Below are 23632 nucleotides of genomic sequence, written 5' to 3'. Positions count from 1 at the left end.
AAATTTTGTTGTTATTTTTTCTAGGCCAGTAAATTAGTTTCTTGGGAGTTTGATTGGAATAGCACTAAATAAAAATATTAGTTTAGGGATTATTGTCATCTTTATTATATTTGCTTGACCTATCCAAGAGCACTTGATATTTTTTCCAATTGATTAGATCTCACTTTATTTATGTGGAAATTATTTTGTAGTTTTGTTCATATAGTTCCTGACTTTCCCTTGGCAGAGAGATTCCCAAATATTTTATACTATAGACAGTTATTTTAAATGGAATTTCTTTTTGTATCTCTTCCTGTTGTATTTTGTGAGTGATATGTAAAAATGCTGATGGTTTATGTGGATTGATTTTATATCCTGCAACTTTGCTAAAGTTGTGGATTATTTCTCAGTTTTTTTTTTTAGTTTATTCTCTACTATTCTCTAAGTATACCATCTCAACATCTGCAAAGAGTGATAAATTGGGTTCCTTATTATCTACTCTAATTTCTTTAATCTCTTTGTCTTCTCTTATTGCCAAAGAAAGCATTTTAATATAGTACTGAATAATAATGGTGATAGTTGGCAAACTTGTTTCACTCCTGATCTTATTGGAAATGGTTTCAGTTTATCGACATTGCATATGATGCTTGCTTATGATAGATGCTGCAGATTGTTTTAAGAAAAAGTCCATTTATTGCTATACTCTCTAGTGTTTTTAATAGGAATGGATGTTGGGTGTTGGGTTTTATCAAATGCTTTTTCTGCACCTATTGAAATAATCATATGTTTTTTTCTTAATTTGGTTATTGATATATCAAGTAGTCTAATAGTTTGCCTATTATTAAACCAGCCTTGCATTCTTGGTATAAATTATTTTTTGTTTCTGATGTAATATACAGGGGGGATAATTTTCTATAATCTCTTTGCTAATATTTTATTTAAGACTTTTGCATCAATATCCATTAGGGAAATTGCTCTATAATTTTCTTTCTCTTTTTTTATCCTACCTGGTTTAGGTATCATTACCATGTCTGTATCATAAAATGAATTTGGTAGGAGTCCTTTATTCCCCTTTTTTTTTCAAATAGTTCATATAGTATTGGAGTTAATTGTTCTTTAAATGTTTGGGAGAATTCACATGTAAATCCATATGGTCCTGGAGACTTCTTCTTAGGGAGTTTCTATTTCTTTTCCTAAGATGAGACTATTTAAGTAATTTACATTCTCCTCTCTTAATCTAAGCAATCCATATTTTTATAGGTATTCCTCCATTTCACTTAGGTTGTCAAATTTATTGCCATAAAGTTGGTCAAAGGAACTCCTAATAATTGCTCTAATTTTGGCTTCATTGGTGTGTAGTTCTCCCTTTTCATTTTAAGACTAACAATTTGACTTTCCTCTTTCCTTTTTCATATCAAATTTACTAAAAGTTTGTCTATTTTGTTGCCTTTTTATAAAACCAACTCTTTTATGTGTTAATTCAATAGATTTTTAGTTTCAATTTTATTGATCTCTCCTTTTATTTTTAGAATTTCAAGCTTAGTGTTTGATGGGGGTTTTTAATTTATTATTTTTTTTAGCTTTTTTTAGTTGCAAGATCAATTCATTGATCTTATATTTCTCTATTTTATGCAAGTAAGCATCTAGAGATATACAATGTCCCCTTATTACAGCTTTTCCTGCATCCCACAAATTTTGATATGTTTTCTCATTATTTTCATCCTCTTAGATAAGGTTATTGATGAAGTTATTTATGAGCACTTCTTGCTTCCAGCAGTCTTCCTCCTTTAGGGACCCCCCCTTTCTTATACTTTTCTCCAACTATTTCTATTTCCCTTCTATTTATTCCATTTTTCTATAAGGTGAGAGAAGTTTCTCAGTAAAGCCAAATTTATATAATATTCTTTCTTTTAGCCAAATCTGATGACTATAAGATTCACACAATATTTGTCACTTCACTTTTTCCCCTCAATTATAATAGGTTTTCGTTGGCTCTTCCTGAGATGTAATTTCGCTCATTTTACCTCCACTTTCCCCTTTTTTTCTGTTCCCCTTTCCATCTTTGGTTTCTTTTTTATATTATAACAATAAAATCAGCTTATACATGTACTCTCTATGTATACCCAAAACAAAAAGATTCTCAAGAGTTTTTTTTTTTCTTTTTTATCTTTTTATGCATCTCTTTGATTGTATATTTGAAAGTCAAATTATTTGTTTAGCTCGGGTCTTTTCTAAAAATCGCCTGTTTCATTGAATGCCCAACTTCTTCCCTGGAAGAAAATGTTCAGTTTAATGAGGTAGTTTATTCTTGGCTGCATTCCAAGTTCTTTTGCCTTTTGGAATATCAAATACTAGGCTTTTAGATCCTTCAAGATGGAAGCTGCTAGATCCTGGGTGATCCTTATTATGGATCCTCAGTATTTGAATTGTTTCTTTCTGGCTGCTTGGAATATTTTTTTCCTTGGTCCAATAGTTCTCAAGCTTAGCCACAATATTCTTTGGAGTTTTAATTTCGGTGTCTCTTTCAGGGGTGTTTAGTGAATTCTTTCTTTTTTTTTCTCTTTTTTATAATTTTTATTTTTTAAATTTTATAATTATAACTTATTTGACAGTAATTTTTTATATTATCCCTTGCACTCACTTCTGTTCTGATTTTTCCCTTCCTTCCCTTGACCCCTACCCCTAGAAGGTAGGCAGTCTTATACATGTTAAATATGTAATAATATATCCTAGATACAATATATGTTTGCAGTACCAAATTTCTTGTTGCACAAGAAGAATTGGATTCAGAAAGTAAAAATAACCTGGGAAGAAAAACAAAACAAAACAAAACAACAACAACAACAACAACAAAAAACACTCATTACCCAGTGTTCCTTCTCTGGGTGTAGCTGATTCTGTCCATCATTGATCAATTGGAATTAATTTAGATCTCTTTGTCGAAGCTATCCACTTCCATCAGAATACAGCCTCATACAGTATTGTTGTTGAAGTGTATAATGATCCCCTGGTTCTGAACATTTCACTCAGCATCAGGTCATGTAAGTCTCTCCAAGCCTCTCTGTATTCATCCTGCTGGTCATTTCTTACAGAACACTAATATTCCATAACGTTCATATACCACAATTTACCCAACCATTCTCCAATTGATGGGCATTCATTCATTTTCCAGTTTCTAGCCATTACAAAAAGGGCTGTCACAAACATTTTGGCAAATACAAGGCTCTTTCCCTTCTTTAGTATGTCTTTCTTTTAGTTATAGCTTTTTATTTACAAGATATATGCATGGGTAATTTTTCAGGATTGACAATTACAAAAGCTTTTGTTCCAACTTTTCCCCTTCTTCCCCCCATCACTTCCCCCCAGATGGCAGGTTGACCAATACATGTTAAATATGTTAAAGTATAAATTAAATACAACATACTCCATAATATTCATATAACACAATTTATTCAACCATTCTCCAATTGATGGGCATCTATTCAGTTTCCAGTTTCTGGCCATTACAAAGAGGACTGTCACAAACATTCTTGCACATACAGGTCCCTTTCCCTTCCTTAAAATATCTTTGGGTTATACCCCAGTAGTAACACTGCTGGATCAAAGAGTATGCACAGTTTGGTAACTCTTTGTGCATAGTTCCAAATCATTCTCCAGAATGACTGGGTGTATCCACAATTCCACCAACAATGTATCAGTATCCCTGCTTTCCTACATCCCCTCCAACATTCTGCATTACCTTTCCTTGACATTCTAGCGAATCTGAAAGGTGTGTAGTGGTATCTCAGAGTTGTCTTAATTTGCATTTCTCTGATTAATAAGGATTTGGAGCATCTTTTCAAATATGGCTAGAAATAGTTTCAATTCTTCATCTGAGAATTGTCTATTCATATCCTTTGACGATTTATCAATTAGAGAATAGTTTGATTTCTTTTAAATTAGGGTCAATTCTCTAGATATTTTGGAAATGAGGCTTTTATTAGAAACTTTGACTGTAAAAATGTTTTCCCAATTTATTGCTTCCCTTCTAATCTTATCTACATTAGTTTTGTGCATACAAAAACTTTTCAATTTGATATAATCAAAGTTTTCTACTTTATGATCAATAATGATCTCTTTGGTCATAAATTCCTTCCTCCACCACAGGTCTGAGAGGTAAACTATACTATGCTCCTCTAATGTATTTATAATTTCATTCTTTATGCCTAGGACATGAATCCATTTTGACTTTATCTTGGTGTACAGTGTTAAGTGTGGGTCAATGCCTAGTTTCTACCATACTAATTTCCAATTTCCCCAGCAATTTTTGTCAAACATTGAGTTCTTATCCCAAAAGCTTGGGTCTTTTGGTTTGTCAAACACTAGATTGCTATAGTTGTACCAGATTTTGTCCTGTGTACCTCATCTGTTCCACTGATCAACTAATCTATTTGTTAGCCAATACCAAATGGTTTTGGTAACCATTGCTTTATAATATAATTTTAGATCCAGTACAGCTAGGCCACCTTCATTTGATTTTTTTTTCATTAATTTCCTTGAAATTCTTGACCTTTTTTTTTTCCATATGAACTTTGTTGTTATTTTTCCTAGGTTGTTAAAGTAGTTTTTTGGGAGTCTGATTGGTATAGTGATAAATAAATAGATTGGTTTAGATAGTATTGTCATCTTTATTATATTTTCTCATCCTATCCAAGTTCATTTAATATTTTTCCAATTGGTTAGATCTGACTTTATTTGTGTGGAAAGTGTTTTGTAGTTTTGCTTGTATAGTTTCTGATTTTCCCTTGGCAGATAGATTCCTAAATATTTTATACTATTGGTAGTTACTTTAAATGGAATTTCACTTTGTAACTCTAACTGTTGGATTTCATTAGTAATATATAAGAATGCTGATGACTTATGTGGGTTTATTTGGTATCCTGCAACTTTGCTAAAGCTGTGGATTATTTCTAATAGCTTTTTAGTAAAATATCTGAGGTTCTTTAAGTATACCATTATATCATCAGCAAAGAGTGATAATTTGGTTTCCTCATTACTTACTATAATTCCTTTAATCTCTTTCTCAATTCTTATTGCCAAGGCTAGCATTTCTAATACAATATTGAATAGTAATAGTGATAGAGGGCAACCTTGTTTCACTCCTGATCTTATTGGTAATGGTTCCAGTTTATCCCCATTACATAAGATGCTTAATGATAGTTTTAAATAGATGGTACTGATTGTTTTAAGGAAAAGTCCATGTATTCCTATGCTCTCAAGTGTTTTCAATAGGAATGGATGTTGGATTTATCAAATGCTTTTTCTGCATCTATTGAGATAATCATATGTTTTTTGTTAATTTGGTTAATGATATGGTCCATTATACTAATAGTTTTCCTTATATTGAACCAGCCCTTCATTCCTGGTATAAATCCTACTAGATCATGGTGTATTATCATGGGGATGATTATGTGTAGTCTTTTTGCTAATATCTTATTTAAGATTTTAGCACAAATATTCATTAGGGAGATTGGTCCATAATTTTCTTTCTCTGTTTTCAAACTACCTGGTTTAGGTATCAGTACCATGTCTGTGTCATAAAAGGAATTTGGTAGGACTCCTTCATTCCCTATTTTTTCAAATAGTTTATATAATATTCGAGCTAATTGTTCTTTAAATGTTTGGTAGAATTCACAAGTAAATCCATATGGTGCTGGGGAGTTTTTCTTAGAGAGTTGTTTAATAGCTTCTTCTATTTTTTTTTCTTGTTTGTTTTTTGGTTTGTTTGTTTGTTTTTTTTGTTTTTTGAAATGGGACTATTTAAGCAATTTACTTCCTCCTCTGTTAATCTGGGAAGTCTATATTTTTGGAGGTAGTCATCAATTTTACATAGTTTCTCAAATTTATTGGCATAAAGATGGACAAAATAATTCCTTATTATTTTTGTAATTTCCTCTTCATTGGTGGAAAGTTCTCCCTTTTCATTTTTAAGACTAAGAATTTGATGGTCCCCTTTCCTTTTTATAATCAAATTTACCAAATGGTTCTCTATTTTATTGTTTTTTTTTTCATAAAATCAACTCTTAGTTTTATTAATTAATTTTTTAAAAATTACATTTTATCAATTTCTACTTTTAATTTTAGAATTTCAAGTTTAGTATTTGATTGGGGGGTTAATGTGGTCTTTTTCTAGCTTTTAAATTTGCAAGCCCAATTCATTTATCTTTTTCTCTATTTTATTCAAGTAAGCTTCTAAAGATATAAAATTTCCCCTTATTACTGCTTTGGCAGCATTCCACAAATTTTGTTATGATGTCTCATCATTGTCATTATCTTGAGTGAAATTATTAATTGTGTCTATAATTTGCTGTTTCACCCAATCATTCTTTAAGATGAGATTATTTAGTTTCCAATTAGTTTTTGGTCTATTTACCCCTAATTTTTTGTTGAATGTAGTTTTTATTGCATCATGATCTGAAAAGAAAGCATTTACTATATTGGTCTTCCTACATTTAATTTTGAGGTCTTTATGTTCTAATATATGGTCAATGAACTGCTGAAGAAAAAATATACTCTTTTCTATCAGCATTCAGTTTTTTCCAAAGATCTATCATATCTAATTTTTCTAATATTCTATTTACCTCTTTAATTTCTTTCTTATTTGTTTTGTGGTTTGATTTCTCTAATTCTGAGAGTGCAAGTTTGAGATCTCCCACTCTTACAGTTTTGTTGCCTATTTCTTCTTGCAACTCTCTTAAGTACTCCTTTAGGAAATTATATATTATACCACTTGGTGCATATATGTTTAGTATTGATATTGCTTCATTGTCTATGCCACCTTTTAGCAGGATATAGTTTCCTTCCTTATCTCTTTTACTTAGATCAATTTTTGCTTTTGCTTGATCTGAGATTAAAATGGCTACACCTGCTTTTTTGACTTCACCTGAAAGATAATAGATTCTGCTCCAGTCTTTTACCTTTACTCCATATGTATCTCCTATAAATGTGTTTCCTGTAAACAACATATTTTAGGTTTCTGACTTTTGATCCAGGCTGCTATCCACCTCTGCTTTATGGGAGGGTTTATCCCATTCACAATTATGGTTAAAATTACTAATTTTGTATTTCCTGCCATCTTATTATTCCCAGATTATGTTTTTCTTTTTCTTGCTCCTCCTTACCCCTTTCCAAGTATTAAACTTATGGGTCCCAATCACACCACACAGGTCTCCCTCTTTAGGATCCCTCCCTTCTCCCTTTGGTTCCCTTCCCCTTTATTGTACCCTTCCCTGATTACTCTTTTCCTTTTCTCTTTTTCTCTCCTGATTTTTAATGAGGTGAGAGAAGATTCTCTGGAAAGCAAACATGTCAATTATTTTCTCTTTGAGCCAACTCTGATGAGAGTAAGATTCACACAGTGTTCCTCCCCCTCTCTAAGTTCCCTCAGATATGATGGATTTCCTTTGCCTCTTTGTGAAATGTAGTGTCCCTCTTTTTTTTCCACTTTTCCCTTTTTCTGACACTATCCCCTTTTCTACTTCCCTTTTTTATGTTATATCAGTAAAATCAGATTATACATGTGGTCTATATATATCCACAACAGAAATACAGTTCTCAAGAGATTTATTTTTACCTTTTTTCTGCTTCTCTTGAATCCTATGGTTGGAGATCAAATGTTTTGTTTAAATCTGTGTTTTGTTTTGTTTTGTTTTTTTTCTTAGAAACAAATGGAATCCATCTGTTTCATTGAATGTCCATCTTTTTCCATGGAAGAAAATGTTCAGCTTAGCTGGGTAGGTTATTCTTGCCTTCATTCCAAGTTCTTTTGCCTTTCAGAAATCAGATTTCAGGCCCCTTGATCCTTTAATGTGGAGGCAGCAAGATCTTGATTGATCCTTATTGTGGCACCTTCGTATTTGAATTGTTTATTACTGGTTGCTTGTAATATTTTTTTTCTTAGTCTGATAGTTTTGTAATTTGGCAACAATATTCCTGGGCATTTCTGTTTTAGGGTTTTTTTCAGAAGGCGTTCCATAAATTCTTTCAATGCCTATTTTACCTTATGGTTCTATTACATCTGGGTAGTTCTCTTTGATGATTTTCTGTAAAATAGAATCTAGGTACTTTTTTTTCATCATAATTTTCAGGAAGTCCAATAATCCTCAGATTATCTCTTCTAAATATATTTTCCAGATCTGTTGTTTTTCCAAATATATATTTAATGTTTTTTCCTAATTTTTCATTTTTTTTTTGGTTTTGCTTGATTGATTCTTCATGTGTCAATTAATCATTCATTTCTATTTGTTCAGTTCTGATTTTTAATGAGTTATTTTCATTAGATTTTTTCCCTTCTTTTTGTATATGTCCAATTGAGTTTTTATATGAGTTGTTTTTCTCTATGGAATTTTTTTTTCTATTTCATTATTTTTTTAGTGAGTTATTTTCTTTTTCCAATTCACAAATCCTACTTTCCTGGGAATTCTTTACCTTTTCCAATTCATGTTTCAGGAAGTTTTTACTCTCTTACACAGCTTCTCTTTCCTTTCCCCATTTTTCTTCTAGCTCTCTTTGAAGATTGTTAATATACTCTTCTAAGAGAGCATTTTGTGATGGGGCCAGGTAAAATTCCACTTTGGATTATTTTCTGAAGACTGTTTGCTATTAATCTCCTCAGTGTTGAAAACCTGCTCTCTTTCTGTATAGAAGCTATTGATCGTCCTTTTGATTTTTTTTTAACTCATTTTTTAAAGCCTGTAGAGTCTGCCTTCAGTGCAAGGAAATTACCAGCTTCCTCTGCAGAACAAGGATATGTGTATGTACAGTGACTGTCCTGCAATGGAAGAGGTACAGGAGTGCTCTGGGAAAAAGTTCCCCACCAAGTGATTCAGACCTAGTTAGCATGGCTGAGCTACAGAAGTGCCCAGTGAAAAACCCTGCTGTGCAGATTAGCAACTGCTGTCAGGCTAGAGACTGAGCAGTGAAAATCTCACTGCCCCAAGCCAAAACCCACTGTGGGGCTGTGGCTATAAGCAGCTGACCAGTGAATTGCCCTGCAAGGACCAGAAGTGTCTCTGCTCAGGGAAGCACAGTCCACTGGGGAAATTCTATTGCCACAGGCCAAGCCCCCCACTGTACAAGTTTCCCAAGCTGTGACCCCCTGATGTGCAGATTTATGGCTGCCCCTGCCTGAGCTGTAGAATGCATATGCACAGTTGTGCTATGGTCTGTGCTGAGTCACTTCTGGTTTTGGGTGGGTGTAGCCAGATCTTGTTAGGTTCCGGTGTTTTTTTGGAGTACCCTTTACCTTTGGCTTTAATTTGTCTGCTATTCTGCTGTTTTGCAAGCAGAGCAGATCAGTCAGCCTATGGCAGAGTCATCTCTGTGGATTTTGTAACCACAGAGGCCACCCCGGCAAGGTCTGCTCAATATGCTAGCGTCTAGTTCTATGCCTGCCTGTGCTGATCTGCTCCAGCCCCTCAGGACAAACCTTTTCTGATGAACTTCCAGAATATCTTCAGCTGGTAAATTGTTGTACATCTAATCTTCATGAATTCTCCCAGGCAAGCGCTATTTTTGAGGCTGATTTAATTGGTCATGAGGATATAAGACAGGTTCAGAAAGTCGTGTGTGCCTTCTCTGCCATCTTGGCTCCACCCCCAGTAAATTCTTTCAGTGATCATTTTACCTTCTGATTTTTTGATATGCAGGCAGTTCTATTTGATGATTTCATGAAAAATAGTGTCTAGACTCTTTTTTTCATCATGGATCTCAGGGAGTTCAATAATGATTAGATTGTCTCTCCTAGATAGATCTTTCAGGTTGATTGTTTTCTCAATTAGGTATTTTACATTTTTTTTCTATTTTTATTTTATTTTATTTATTTTTTTGTTTTGCTTGCCTGATTTTTGTTGTCTCATTGAGTCATTTATTTCCATTTTTTAGTTCTGAATTTTATTGAATTGAATTGTTTTCTTCATTTACTTATTTTACTTCTTTTTGTATTTATTTCTTCAATTGAATTTTTAAATGAGTTATTTAGTTCTATGGATTTTTTTCCATTTCAAAAATTCTGCTTTTTAAGGAGTTATTTTCTTTTTATATTTCATAAATTATGTTTTAAGGAGTTATTTTCTTTCTCTGTTTCACAAAATCTGTTTTTCAGGGAGTTATTGTCTTTTTCCATTTCACAAATTCTTTTTTTTTTTTCTTTTCTGAGAGTTCTTTTCTTTTTCATTTTATCAACTCTATTTTTAAAAGAGTTATATATGCTTTTTCCATTTCACTAAATCTATTTATAATGAATTTTCTTCAGATAATTTCTGTTTCCTTTTCCAAACCCTCTTGTAAAGTTTTCATCTCCTTTCCCCATTTTTCTTCCAGCTCTCTTTTAAGATCTTTTATAATTTCTTTTAGGAGAGCCTTGTGTGGGGGGGAACAATTTATATCATCTTTTGGAGTTTCATCTGGAGAAAATCTGCTTTTAGTCTCCATAGGGTTTGAAATTTTCTATTTCACCATAAAAACTATCTATGTCAGAGTTCTTTTTGCTTTTTTACTCTTTTTTTTTTTTAAATTGAGATCTGATGTTAGGGCAAGGGAGATTGCCCTCAACAAGCTTCCTCTATAAGTGAAAGTGGCTGTGCTGACTGACTTTCTGTGTTGGGTGGGAGTAGTCAGGTCTTGTGGAATTCTGGAATTTTGGGGTTCTCTACAAACCTTTTGTATTTGTGTTGGATATTTCATAACTTCTATGCTGATCTACTGTATTATATTCAAAGCAGAATAACCAGCACTACTATTGATTCCTCCCCTTAGACTCTCCAGCCCCCAGAGACCAATATCATCCCAGGTCTGTGCACTGCCTGCCCTGGTGTCTATCCTCGGCTTGCTTTCTCTTGGCCTGCTTCCCTCTGTGCCTGATTGAAACAGACCTTTTCTGGAGATCTTCAAAATTATCTTCTGCTGATAATTTGTTACACTCCCAAAATTTGTAGATTCTGCCAATCCAGAACTGTATTTGCTATATTTATTAATTAGTTTGAGGATGGTGAGAAAAGGTCAGGAAAAAAAAAAAAAAAAAAAAAAAAAAACAACCTTGTGTCCTCTCTGCCATATTGGCTCCACCCACAGAAGTACCCATAAGCCAATCCTTGAAGGAAGTCCTGGATTGTTCTTTAAATGTTTGGTAGAATTAATTTTTTACTCCATTTGGCCCTCCTAATTCTAATTTTTAAGAAATTATTTAGTGAGTATTTACGATTCTTTTCTCATTTGACTTATTTTGCTTTTAAGGATTGCTTTTCTTCAGTGAATTTTTGCATCTCTTTTAATATATTACATATATATATATATATATATATATATACACATATATATATATATAATATATATAGTCTGCCTTTGATAGATAGATAGATAGATAGATAGATGGATGGATAGATAGATATCAAAGGCAGATTATGAACCCAAGTCTTTCTCACTCTAGGGATGAGTCTCAATCTACTACAACATACTATATCACATTGTTTTTCAAAATATTATATAAACTTTAATAATTCACATTAAGATTTTAGTATAGGCTGGCTTTTACAGCCATTTCTACACGTTACTTGATAAACAATGGAAATTAATTATATTCCTTTACTTTTCTTTCATAGAAAATAAAATACATAAAGTTTGAAATCTAAGCAATATTTTATCATTTTAATACACTTTTAATTTTAATTTTGGTGACATAAAATTTTCACATATATAATAATAAAAGAGAATGGTATTAGAAGTTCTCCGTAAATAATAAACTGGCTGAAATATCAAAAAAGGGTGGGGGATAAGGAACCTAATTTTAAAACAATATTTATGCAAGCTCTTTTTTGTGTTATATATATATATATATATATATATATATATATATATATATATATATATATATATATATATATATTTAATTTTATTTCATTTTTTATTAATTTTTATAATTATAACATTTTCTTTGACAGTACATATGCACAGGTAAATTTTTTTTTTGCACAATTATCCCTTGTACTCCCTTCTGTTCTGAGTTTTTCCCCTCCTTCCCTCCACGCCCTCCCCTAGATGCTAGATGGCAGGCATTCCCATACATATAAAATATCTTATAGTATATCCTAGGTACAATATATATGTGCAGAACCAAATTTTGTTGTTGTTATTGTAAAGGTAGGATTGTATTCGCAAGGTAAAAATAATTGGGGAAGAGAAAACAAAAAACAAAAAAAAAATGCTCACTCATTTCCCAGTGTTCCTTTTCTGGATGTAGCTGATTCTGTCCATCATTGATCAATTGGAATTGCATTAGCTCTTCTCTATGTTGAAGATATCCACTTCCATGAGAATACATCCTCATACAGTATCACTGTTGAAGTGTATAATGATGCCCTAGTTCTGCTCGTTTCACTCAGCATCAGTTGATGTAAGTCTCTCCAAGCCTCTCTGTATTTCTCCTGTTGGTCATTTCTTATAGAACAATAATATTCCATAACATTCATATACCATAGTTTACCCAACCATTCTCCAATTGATGGACATCCATTCATCTTCCAGCTTCTAGCCACTATGAAAAGGGCTGCCACAAACATTTTGGCACATACAGGTCCCTTTCCCTTCTTTAGTAGTTCCTTGGGGTATTAAGCCCAGTAGTAGCACTGCTGGAACAAAGGGTATGCACTTTTTGATAACTTTTTGGGCATAATTCCAAATTGCTCTCCAGAATGGTTGGATTCTTTCACAACTCCACCAACAATGCATCAGTGTCCCAGTTTTCCCACACCCCTCCAACATTCATCGTTATTTGTTCCTGTCATCTTAGCCAATCTGACAGGTATGTAGTGATATCTCAGAGTTGTCTTAATTTGCATTTCTCTGATCAGTAGTGATTTGGAACACTCTTTCATATGAATGGAAATAGTTTTAATTTCATCATCTGAAAATTGTCTGTTCATATCATTTGACCATTTATCAATTGGAGAATGGCTTGATTTCTTATAAATTAGAGTCACTTCTCTGTATATTTTGGAGATGAGCCCTTTATCAGAACCTTTAACTGTAAAAATGTTTTCCCAATTTGTTACTTCCCTTCTAATTTCATTTGCATTAGTTTTGTTTGTGCAGAAACTTTTTAATTTGGTGTAATCAAAATTTTCTATTTTGCAATCAATAATGGTCCCTAGTTCTCCCCTGGACACAAATTCCTTCCTCCTCCATTGGTCCAAGAGGTAAACCATTCCATGTTCCTCCAATTTATTTATGATTTCATTCTTTATGCCTAAATCTTGGACCCATTTTGACCTAATCTTAGTATGTGGTGTTAAATGTGGGTCCAAGCCTAGTTTTTGCCATACTAATTTCCAGTTTTCCCAGCAGTTTTTTTCAAATAATGAATTCTTATCCCAAAATTTGGGATCTTTGGGTTTCTCAAACACTAGATTGCTATTTTTATTCACTATCTTGCCCTGTGAAATTAACCTATGCCACTGATCAACGAGCCTATTAGTTAGCCAATAACTGTTGCTTTATAATATAGTTCTAGATCAGGTACAGCTAGACCACCTTCATTTATTTTTTTTTCATTACTTCCCTTGAAATTCTCGAACTTTAGTTGTCCCATATGAATTCTGTTGTTATTTTTTCTAGGTCAATATAATAGTTTCTTGGGAGAATGATTGGTATAGCACTAAATAAATAGATTAGTTTAGGGAGTATTGTCATCTTCATTACATTTGCTCAGACTATGCAAAAGCACTGAATGTCTTTCCAGTTATTTAAATCTGAAGTTATTTTTGTGGCAAGTGTTTCATAATTTTTCTCATATAATTGCTGACTATTCCTTGGTCGATGGATTCCCAAATATTTTATACTCTCAACATTTGTTTGGAATGGACTTTCTCTTTGTATCACTAGCTGTTGCATTTTGTTGCTGATATATAAAAATGCTTAGGATTTATGTGGATTTATTTTGTATCCTACAACTTTGCTAAAATTCCAAATTATTTCTAACAGCTTTTTAGCAGAATATTTGGGATTCTCTAAGTCATGTCATCATGTCATCTGCACAGAGTGATAGTTTGATTTCTTCATTTCCTGTTCTAATTCCTTGAATCTCTTTCTTGGCTCTTATTGCCAAGGCTAGTATTTCTAGTACTATATTGAATAGTAATGGTGATAGTGGGCAACCTTGTTTCACTCCTGATCTTACTGGGAAAGGTTCCAATTTATCTCTATTGCATATTATGCTTACTGAAGGTCGTAAATATATGCTCCTGATTATTCTAAGGAATAGTGTATTTATTCCTATACTCTCAAGCATTTTTAGTAGGAATGGATTTTATCAAATGCTTTTTCTGCATCTATTGAGATGATCATATGGTTTTTATTAATTTGATTATTAATATGGTCACTTATACTAATAGTTTTCCTAATATTAAACCAGCCCTGCATTCCTGGTATAAATCCCACTTGGTCATAGTGTATTATCCTGGGGATTATTTTCTGAAGACTCTTTGCTAATATCTTATTTAAGATTTTAGCATCAATATTCATTAAGGAAATTGGTCTATAGCTTTCTTTCTCAGTTTTCGATCTACCTGGTTTAGGTATCAGTACCATGTCTGTGTCATAAAAGGAATTTGGTAGGACTCCTTCAATCCCTATTTTTTCAAGTAGTTTATATAGCATTGGAGTTAGTTGTTCTTTAAATGTTTGGTAGAATTCACATGGAAATCCGTCTGGTCCTGGGGATTTTTTCTTAGGAAGTTGGTTAATAGCTTGTTCTGTTTCTTTTTCTGAGATGGGACTATTTAGACTACTTACTTCTTCCTCTGTTAATCTGGGCAAGCTATATTTTTGAAGGTTTTCTTCCATTTTATTTAAGTTATCGAATTGATTGGCATAAAGTTGAGCAAAGTAGCTCCTAACTATTGTTCTAATTTCCTCTTCTATAGTGGTGAGTTCTCCCTTTTCATTTTCAAGACTAACAATTTGTTTTTTCTCTTTCCTTTTTTTAATCAGGTTTGCTAAGGGTTTGTCTCTTTTGTTGGTTTTTTCATAGAACCAACTCTTAGTTTTATTAATTATTTCAATAGTTTTTTTTTTTACTTTCAATTTTATTAATCTCACATTTTATTTTTTGAATTTCAAATTTTGTGTTTGTCTGCGGGTTTTTAATTTGTTCCTTTTCTTGTAATTTTAGTTGTAAGCCCAATTCATTGGCCCTCTCTTTCTCTATTTTGTGCAAGTAGGCCTGTAGAGACATAAAACTTCCCCTTATTACTGCTTTGGCTGTATCCCACACATTTTGGTATGATGTCTCATTATTGTCATTTTCTTGGGTGAAGTTATTATGTCTATGATTTGCTGCTTTACCCAATCATTTTTTAGTATAAGATTATTTAGTTTCCAATCATTTTTGATCTATTTTCCCCTGGCTTTTTATTAAATGTAATTTTGATTGCATTGTGGTCTGAAAAGGATGCATTTACCATTTCTGCTTTACTGCATTTGATTTTTAGGTTTTTATGCCCTAGTATATGATCAATTTTTGTAAAGGTTGCATGAACTGCTGAGAAAAAAAGTATACTCCTTTCTGTCTCCATTTAGCTTTCGCCAAAGATCTATCATATCAAACTTTTCTAGTATTCTATTTACCTCTTTGACTTCTTTCTTATTTATTTTGTGGTTGATTTATCTAATTCTGAGAGTGCAAGGTTGAGATCTCCCACTATTATAGTTTTGCTGTCTATTTCTTCTTGCAGCTCTCTTAATTTCTCTTTTAAGAATTTAGATGCTGCACCACTTGGTGTGTATATGTTTAATATTGATACTGCTTCATTATTGATGCTACCCTTTAGCAGTTTATAATGCCTTTCCTTATCTCTTTTAATTAGATCAATTTTTGTTTTTGCTTGATCTGAGATGAGGATGGCTACTCCTGCTTTTTTGGCTTTTCCTGAAGCATAGTAGATTCTGCTCCTCCCTGTTACTTTTAGTTTGAATGTATCACCCTGTTTCAGGTGTGTTTCCTGTAAACAACATATAGTAGGATTCTGACTTTTAATCCAGTCTGCTAACTGCTTCCTCTTTACTAGGCAGTTTGCCCCATTGTCATTTATGGTTAGAATGACTAATTCTATATTGCTTGCCATCCTATTAACCCCTGCTTATGCTTTTCTCCTTTCCTTCCCTCTTACCCCCCTACCCAGTATTAAACTTGTGAACACCACTTGCTTTTCACAACCCTCCCCCACCTTAAAGTTCCTCTTCCTATTTTACCCCTTTTTCTCACAATTTCTGTATTCCCTTCCCCTTAGCTTACTCCTTCCCTTTCACTTTTCAATGAAATGGAAGAAGTTTCACCATAAATCGAATATGTCTATTGATACACACTTTGTTCATCTCCCTCCTTTCTTTCTCTCAGATATAATAGGCTACCTTTGCTTCTTCATGAGATGTAGTACCACCACTTTACACTTTTTTATGATATAATTTCCTTTCCACTTCCAGTTTCTAGGACAAATTATACATATGTTCTTTACATATCTTTATGGCAGAAATATAGTTCTCAAGATTTCTTTTTACCTTTTTAGAAATCTCTTGAGTTCTGTATTTGAAGATCAAACATTTTATGTAGGTCTGGTTTTTTCATCAAGAATAGATGGAATTCATTTATTTTGTTAAATGTCCATCTTCTTCCCTGGAAACGATGCTCATTTTTGCTGGGTAAGTTATTCTTGGCTGCATACCAAGTTCCTTAGCCTTTCAGAATATCATGTTCCAGGCCCTTCATTCTTTTAATGTGGATGCTGCTAGATCCTGGGTTATCATTATTGTGGCTCCACCATATCTGAATTATTTTTTTCTAGCAGCTTCCAATGTGTTTTCCTTTGTCTGATGGTTCTTGAACTTGGCCACTATATTTCTTGGTGTTTTGATTTTAGGGTCCCTTTCAGTAGGTGATCGATGAATTTTTTCAATGTCTATTTTACCCTCTGTTTCTAAAACGTCTGGGCAGTTCTCTTTGATAATTTCCTCGAAAATAGTGTCGTCCAAGCTCTTCTTTTCCTCACATTTTTTCAGGGAGTCCGATTATTCTCAATTTGTCTCTCCTGGATCTGCTTTCCAGGTCTGTTGTCTTTCTCATAAGGTACTTGACATATTTTTCAATTGTTTCATTTCTCTTGTTTTGCTTGTTTTTCCTTGAGTCATTCATTTCTACTTGTTCGAATCTAATTTTCAATGATGTATTTTCTTCACTCACTTTTTTATATCTTTTTGTAATTGTCCAATTGTGTTTTTGAGTTTTTTTCTTCTATGGAATTTTTTTCCATTTTATCCATTTTATTTTTTAGAGAGCTTATTATCCAGCTCACTAATCCTGTTTTCCTTGGAGTTGTTTACCTTTTCCAATTCACTAATTTTGTCTCGATCACTTTATCCACTCTGGATGACTTCTCCAGGCTCTCTTTCCAAGCTTTCCTTTTCTTTTCCAATTTCTCTTCTACTTCTCTTGTGAGAGCCTTTTAGATTTCCTCTATGAGATTCTTTTGTATTGAGGAGCAGATCATATCCCCCTTAGGGATTCTTCTGGAGACAGTCTGCTTTTAGTCTCCTCAGTATTTGAAGTCTGCTCTCTCTCCATACAGAAGCTGTTGATGGTTAGAACCCTTTTGAATTTTTTGTTCATTTTGTCAAGAGTGGAATGGAAGAAAACAAATTGAGAAGAGAAACAATAGGTCTGTTTTGGGGGGGATAGGGCTGGATGGTGTTAATGGGATTCCGCTAGAGACTGGGGGGTAGGGCAGCAGAGAGCCACTAACAGGACAGCGATGGCTGCACTGAGTCTGCTCTCTGAGGCTCTGAGAAGTCGGAGTCACTCCAGGTGGGGGTGAGGGTAGGGTGTTCGGGTTCCGAGAGATGCTAGCTTTCCGGGGTTTTAATCTTTACCTCTGGTGTTTACCCCCTCTCTGCTACTCCTGGCTTGCTGCCACGATGGAATATCTACACTGGGGCAAAAGTATTTTTGCAGAAACAGCAAAGATCGTACTCCTCCCCCCTCTGGTCTGAGCTGTGTGAGCTGTCTGTCTTGCTCTCGCTGCCTACCCTCAGTCTGCCCCCCAGTCTGTTCAACCCTCCCCTGAGCAAACACAGACCTTCTCTGGCGAATTTCAAGGATTTTATCTGTTGGTGATTGTTGATTGGTGTTGGTGTTGGTGATTAAGTCAAGCATTAACTCTGAGGCTTGTCATGAAGTAAGTCCTGAGAGAAAACATGGAGCTCAAGCAGCTGTCTGCCTCCACCCCGCCATCTTGGCCGGAAGTCCTATGCCAGCTCTTTTTGTTATGGCTAAGGTTTGGACATGAAAAGACTGACCATCAATTGGAGAGCGACAAAACAAATTGCGACATGTGATCATGATGGAATATGTTGTGATATAAGAAATAACAAGAAGGGTCATTTCTGGAAAATCTCAAAAGTTTTACATGAACTGATGTAGAGTGAAATGAGCAAAATGAAGAGAACATTATACACAATAACAGATTTATTGTTTGATGAAGAATTATGAATGACATAACTATTTACCACAGTGCAGTGATCCAACAATCCCAGAGAGCTATTGATGAAGCAGAAAAAAAACAAAACAAAACTGATATTGCCAGACTGAAATGTTTTTTTTTCTTTATTTTAATATAAGTCTTCTTGTATAAAATGACTAATATGGAAATACTTTACATGATTGAACATATATAACACTATTCCCCCCAAAAAGAAAAAAAAATCTACTGGCTAAGGTATCACATACACACACACACACACATACACACACACACACACACAAACACACACACACACACACACACACACACACACACACACACACACTCACCCCACACTTTTTTTAGCTTGGTTTTAAATGGCCATACATCATTTTCCACAAAAGAAATATTCATGAAATTGTTTATAAATTACATCATATTTCTAATACACTGGAGAATATTGATATATGAATAAAACTTACAAAGAGGATTCATTTACTCTGATGTAGTTTAAAGTAACTTTTTCTACTTCTATGCCCTTTTTACCCAAGAAATTTTAATGCAAATCTGGGTAAATAGGTATACAAAGTAAATATATAGAACAAACACTGACAATAAATCATAAAGAAATTTAATTTAAAGCAATTAATTGATATATAGAAATTTTCATTTATTAAAGGAGAAAGCAATTTTGTATACTAATGATATGTATTGTTTGTTTAATTTTACATAAAGAATTAAAACTTGGGGGGATGTAGATAAGATGGTGGAGAAGATACGCACAAATTTCTAAGCTCCCTTCATCCCTCAATATCAATAGTTAAATCAGCCTCAAAAATAACGTGGGACTGATAAAAACCACAAGGATTAGAATCACAACTTACCAGCTGAAGAGAATCTTGAATTTCAACAGAAAAGGTCCCTTCTGTGGGAAGAAAAAAAAAGACCGGCAGAGACAGGGTTGGACTAGGGGCTAGCACACTGTGCCAAATGGGCTGGGGAAAACTCTGGGATCAGAGAAGCCATTGAGATAGAAGAATCTGGCATATACTTTAGCTCTACTCTGCTTATAAAACAGCAGATCAGAAGAGAAATCAAAGCCATTATAAGTAAAAAGCCAGAAAATATAATCACCCCAAAGTGGAAGTGACCTAACACAGATCTCAACACAGCTGTGCAGCCGCCTTGTGCTGTCCAGGGCTTTTCTTTGGGGCACTTAAGAACCTAAAAAGTGGGGGACACAGCCTGGGGCAGCCTCTAATCCACATAGTGTGGGATTCAGCCTGAAGCAGTGGATTTCTCGCATTAGCAAAACTCCAGCAGCAGCAGAATTCCCACAACAGCAGAAGCTCTGCAACAGGGACTATGCTTTCCAGGCAGACACTTCCAGTTTGAGCACAGGTGCTTTTTGTATCAGATGCTAATATCCACGGCCTCACAGGAGTCTTTGGCTGGGCTTAGTGATGGTTTTAATGTTCAGCCTCTAGTCTCAGGGCAGTCAGTAGGCCACACAGAGGGAGTCCTTCACTGGGCACTCGTCACAACACAACTGTGATAACCACGTCTAAGTCATTTCCAGGGGGGAGAGGAACTCTCTCTCCAAGACCTCTCTATTAGCCCAGTCACAGGATTGCTGCATCCTATCCCTGGTCGGGGAGGAAGCTGGAAAATTTCCTACTAAAGGGCAGACCCCCCCACAGAGTGTTAACAATGAATAAGAAACTGAAGAGAAAATTGACACCTTCTATACAGAGAAAGGGAGGGTATCCAACCTTGAGGAGACTAACAGCAGACAGTTTCCAAATAGCACCCTAAAGGGGAACGATACCTGCCCCCATCACATAACTATCTCCTAGAGGAGACTATTAAAAAGTTAAGAGAGTTTGAAGAAAAATGGGGAAAGGAAAGAGAAGCTATGATAGAGAATGAAAACATCCTGAAATTTGAGTTTGAAAAAATAAAGAATTCACATGAGGTGCAGGGAAACAAATTTTGTGAATTAGAAAAGGTTACAAATTGGAAAAGATAAAAAAGTCAAAAGAAAGTAGGATTTGTGAATTGGAAAAAAAATAATTATCTAAAAAAAAAACTTAGGGAAATGGAAAAAAATCCAACAGAGCAAAATAATTCATTTAAAAACTCAATTGTACATATGCAAAAAGAACGAAAACATGTGAATGAAGAAAAATAACTCATTAAAAATCAGGACGGAACAAATAGAAATGAATGATTCATTGAGAAACCAAGAATCAGTCAAACAAAACAAAAAAAAAAAAAATGAAAAGCTGGAGAATAACGTCAAGTATTTACTGGGAAAATCTAAACACCTGGAAAATAGATTCAGGAGCAATAAGCTGAGGATCATTGGACTTCCCAAAACTATGATGAAAAAAACAGCCTAGATTCTATTTTACAGAAAATCATCAAAGAGAACTGACCAGAGATAATAGAAAGAGAAGAAAAAATAGGCGTTGAAAGAATTCATCGTACACCTTCTGAAAAGGGCCCTTAAAAAAGAACTCCACGGAATATTGTGGCTAAGCTGCAGAATTACCACACAAAGGAGAAAATCCTGCAAGCAGCTAGAAAAAAAACAATTTAAATGCCAAGGTGCCACAATAAGGGTCACTCAAGATCTGGCTGCCTCCACATTAAAAGACAGAAGGGCCTGGAACCTGATATTCCGTAAGGCAAAAGATCAAGGACTGCAACCAAGAATGAACTACCCAGCTAAGTTTAGCATCTTTTTCCATGGAATAAGATGGTCATTCAATGAAATAGAGGAATTCTATATGTTTCTAAGAAAAAAATCAGACTTAAACAAAAAATTTGATCTACATCCACAAGACTGAAGAGAAACAAAAAAGGTACACAGAACCCTTGAGAACTGTAACTCTGTTGTGCGTATATAAAAAGTACTCAAGGATAATTTGATTTTACTGATATAAAAGAAAAAAAGGGGAGTGTAGTAAACGGAAGGAGGTCGTTTCAGAAAAGGGGGAAGGAATGATAAAAAGAGGGAAACTACATCCCAGGAAGAGGCAAAGAAAATACACCATATCTGAGGGAATTTAGAGAGGGGGAGAATCATTGTGCAAATCTTACTCTCATCAGAAGAGGCTCAAAGAGTAAATAATTAACATATTTGTTTTTCAGAGAATTCGCTCTCACCATATTAAAAGGGGGGAGAGGAAAAGGGAAAAGGAAAAGCAGAATAAGAGAAGGGACTTGGAGGGAGGGGGGAGGGATACTAAAAAAAGGGGGGGTGTGCATCACAAGGGGGGTCTATAAATTAAATATTGGGGAAGGGGTTCAGGGGGATCAAGGGAAAAAGCATAATCTGGGGATAATATGATGGCAGGAAATACAGAATTAGTAATTTTAACTGTAAATGTGAATGGGATGAATGCTCCCATCAACCGGAGACGGATTGCAGACTGGATCAAAAATCAGAACCCTCCAATATCTTCTTTAAAGGAAACACACTTAAAGTAGGGAGATACATATAGAGTAAAGGTAAAAGGTTGGAGCAGAATCTATTATGTTTCAGGTAAAGCCAAAAAAGCAGGGGTAGCTATCCTTATCTCAGATCAAGCAAAAGCAGAAGTTGATCTAATTAAAAGAGATAAGGAAGGAAACTATATCCTGCTGAAAGGTAGCATAAATAATGAAGCCATATCAATACTAAACATATATGCACCAAGTGGTATAGCATCTAACTTTCTAAAGGAAAAGTTAAGAGAGTTGCAAGAAGAAATAGACAGTAAAACTATAATAGTGGGAGATCTCAACCTTGCACTCTCAGATTTGGACAAATCAAACCACAAAACAAACAAGAAAGAAATTAAAAAAGTAAATAGGACATTAGAAAAACTAGGTATGATAGACCTTTGGAGAAAACTGAATGGCAATAGAAAGGAATATACTTTCTTCTCAGCAGTTCATGGATCCTATACAAAAATAGACCATATATTAGGACATAAAGATCTCAAAATTAAATGTAGAAAGGCAGAAATAATGAATGCCTTCTTCTCAGACAACAATGCAATAAAAGCTACATTCAATAAAAAGTTAGGGATAAATAGACCCAAAAGTAATTGGAAACTGAATAATCTCATCTTAAAGAATGACTGGGTGAAAGAGCAAATTATAGAAACAATTAACAATTTCACCCAAGATAATGACAATGATGAGACATCATATCAAAATCTTTGGGATGCAGCTAAAGCAGTAATAAGGGGAAATTTTATATCTTTAGAGGCTTATTTGAAGAAAATTGAGAAAGAGAAGATTAACGAATTGGGCTTACAACTTAAAAGGCTAGAAAAAGACCAAATTAAAAACCCCCAGCCAAAAATTAAACTTGAAATACAAAAATTAAAAGGAGAAATCAATAATATTGAAAGTAAAAAAAAAACTATTGAATTAATAAATAAAACCAAGAGTTGGTTTTATGAAAAAGCCAATAAAATAGAAAAACATTTGGTAAATCTGATCAGAAAAAAGAAAGAGGAAAATCAAATTGTTAGTCTTACAAATGAAAAGGGGGATCTTTCCACCAATGAAGAGGAAATTAGAGAAATAATAAGGAGTTACTTTGCCCACTTTATGCCAATAAATTTGATAACTTAAGTGAAATGGATGACTTCCTCCAAAAATATAGGCTTCCTAGATTAACAGAGGAGGAAATAAATTGCTTAAATAGTCCCATTTCAGAAAAATAAATAGAACAAGCTATTAATCAACTCCCCAGGACAAAATCCCCTGGACCAGATGGATTTACATGTGAATTCTACCAAACATTTAAAGAACAATTAGCCCCAATGCTATATAAACTTTTTGAAAAAATAGGGAATGAAGGAGTCCTACCAAACTCCTTTTATGACACAGACATGGTACTGATACCTAAACCTGGTAGATCGAAAACTGAGAAAGAAAAGTATAGACCAATTTCCTTAATGAATATTGATGCTAAAATCTTAAATAAGATATTAGTAAAAAGACTTCAGAAAGTCATCCCTAGGATAATACACTATGCTCAAGTAGGATTTATTCCAGGAATGCAGGGCTGGTTTAATATTAGGAAAAGTATTAGTATAATTGACCATTTT

At 34.0% G+C, this 23632-nt stretch overlaps 1 protein-coding gene across 21 annotated transcripts in view; it reads left to right on the top strand.

The window, feature by feature from the left end:
- LINGO2 (leucine rich repeat and Ig domain containing 2) overlaps nt 1–23632 on the top strand; it is a 1288153-nt gene that overhangs the window by 732636 nt on the left and 531885 nt on the right. The window contains exon 5 of one of the 21 annotated variants that reach the window (XM_074280811.1): nt 7680–7751. The exons of the other annotated variants lie outside the window; for them this stretch is intronic. The gene's annotated coding sequence lies outside the window, so the exon portion shown is untranslated. The remainder of the gene's footprint in view (nt 1–7679; nt 7752–23632) is intronic. 21 annotated transcript variants of the gene reach the window in all.

This window comes from Sminthopsis crassicaudata, chromosome 1 (genome assembly GCF_048593235.1).
Source record: "Sminthopsis crassicaudata isolate SCR6 chromosome 1, ASM4859323v1, whole genome shotgun sequence".
Lineage (NCBI taxonomy): Eukaryota > Metazoa > Chordata > Mammalia > Dasyuromorphia > Dasyuridae > Sminthopsis > Sminthopsis crassicaudata.
Note: the sequence above shows the minus strand (reverse complement) of the source record. Positions and strands in the feature narration are given on the sequence as shown.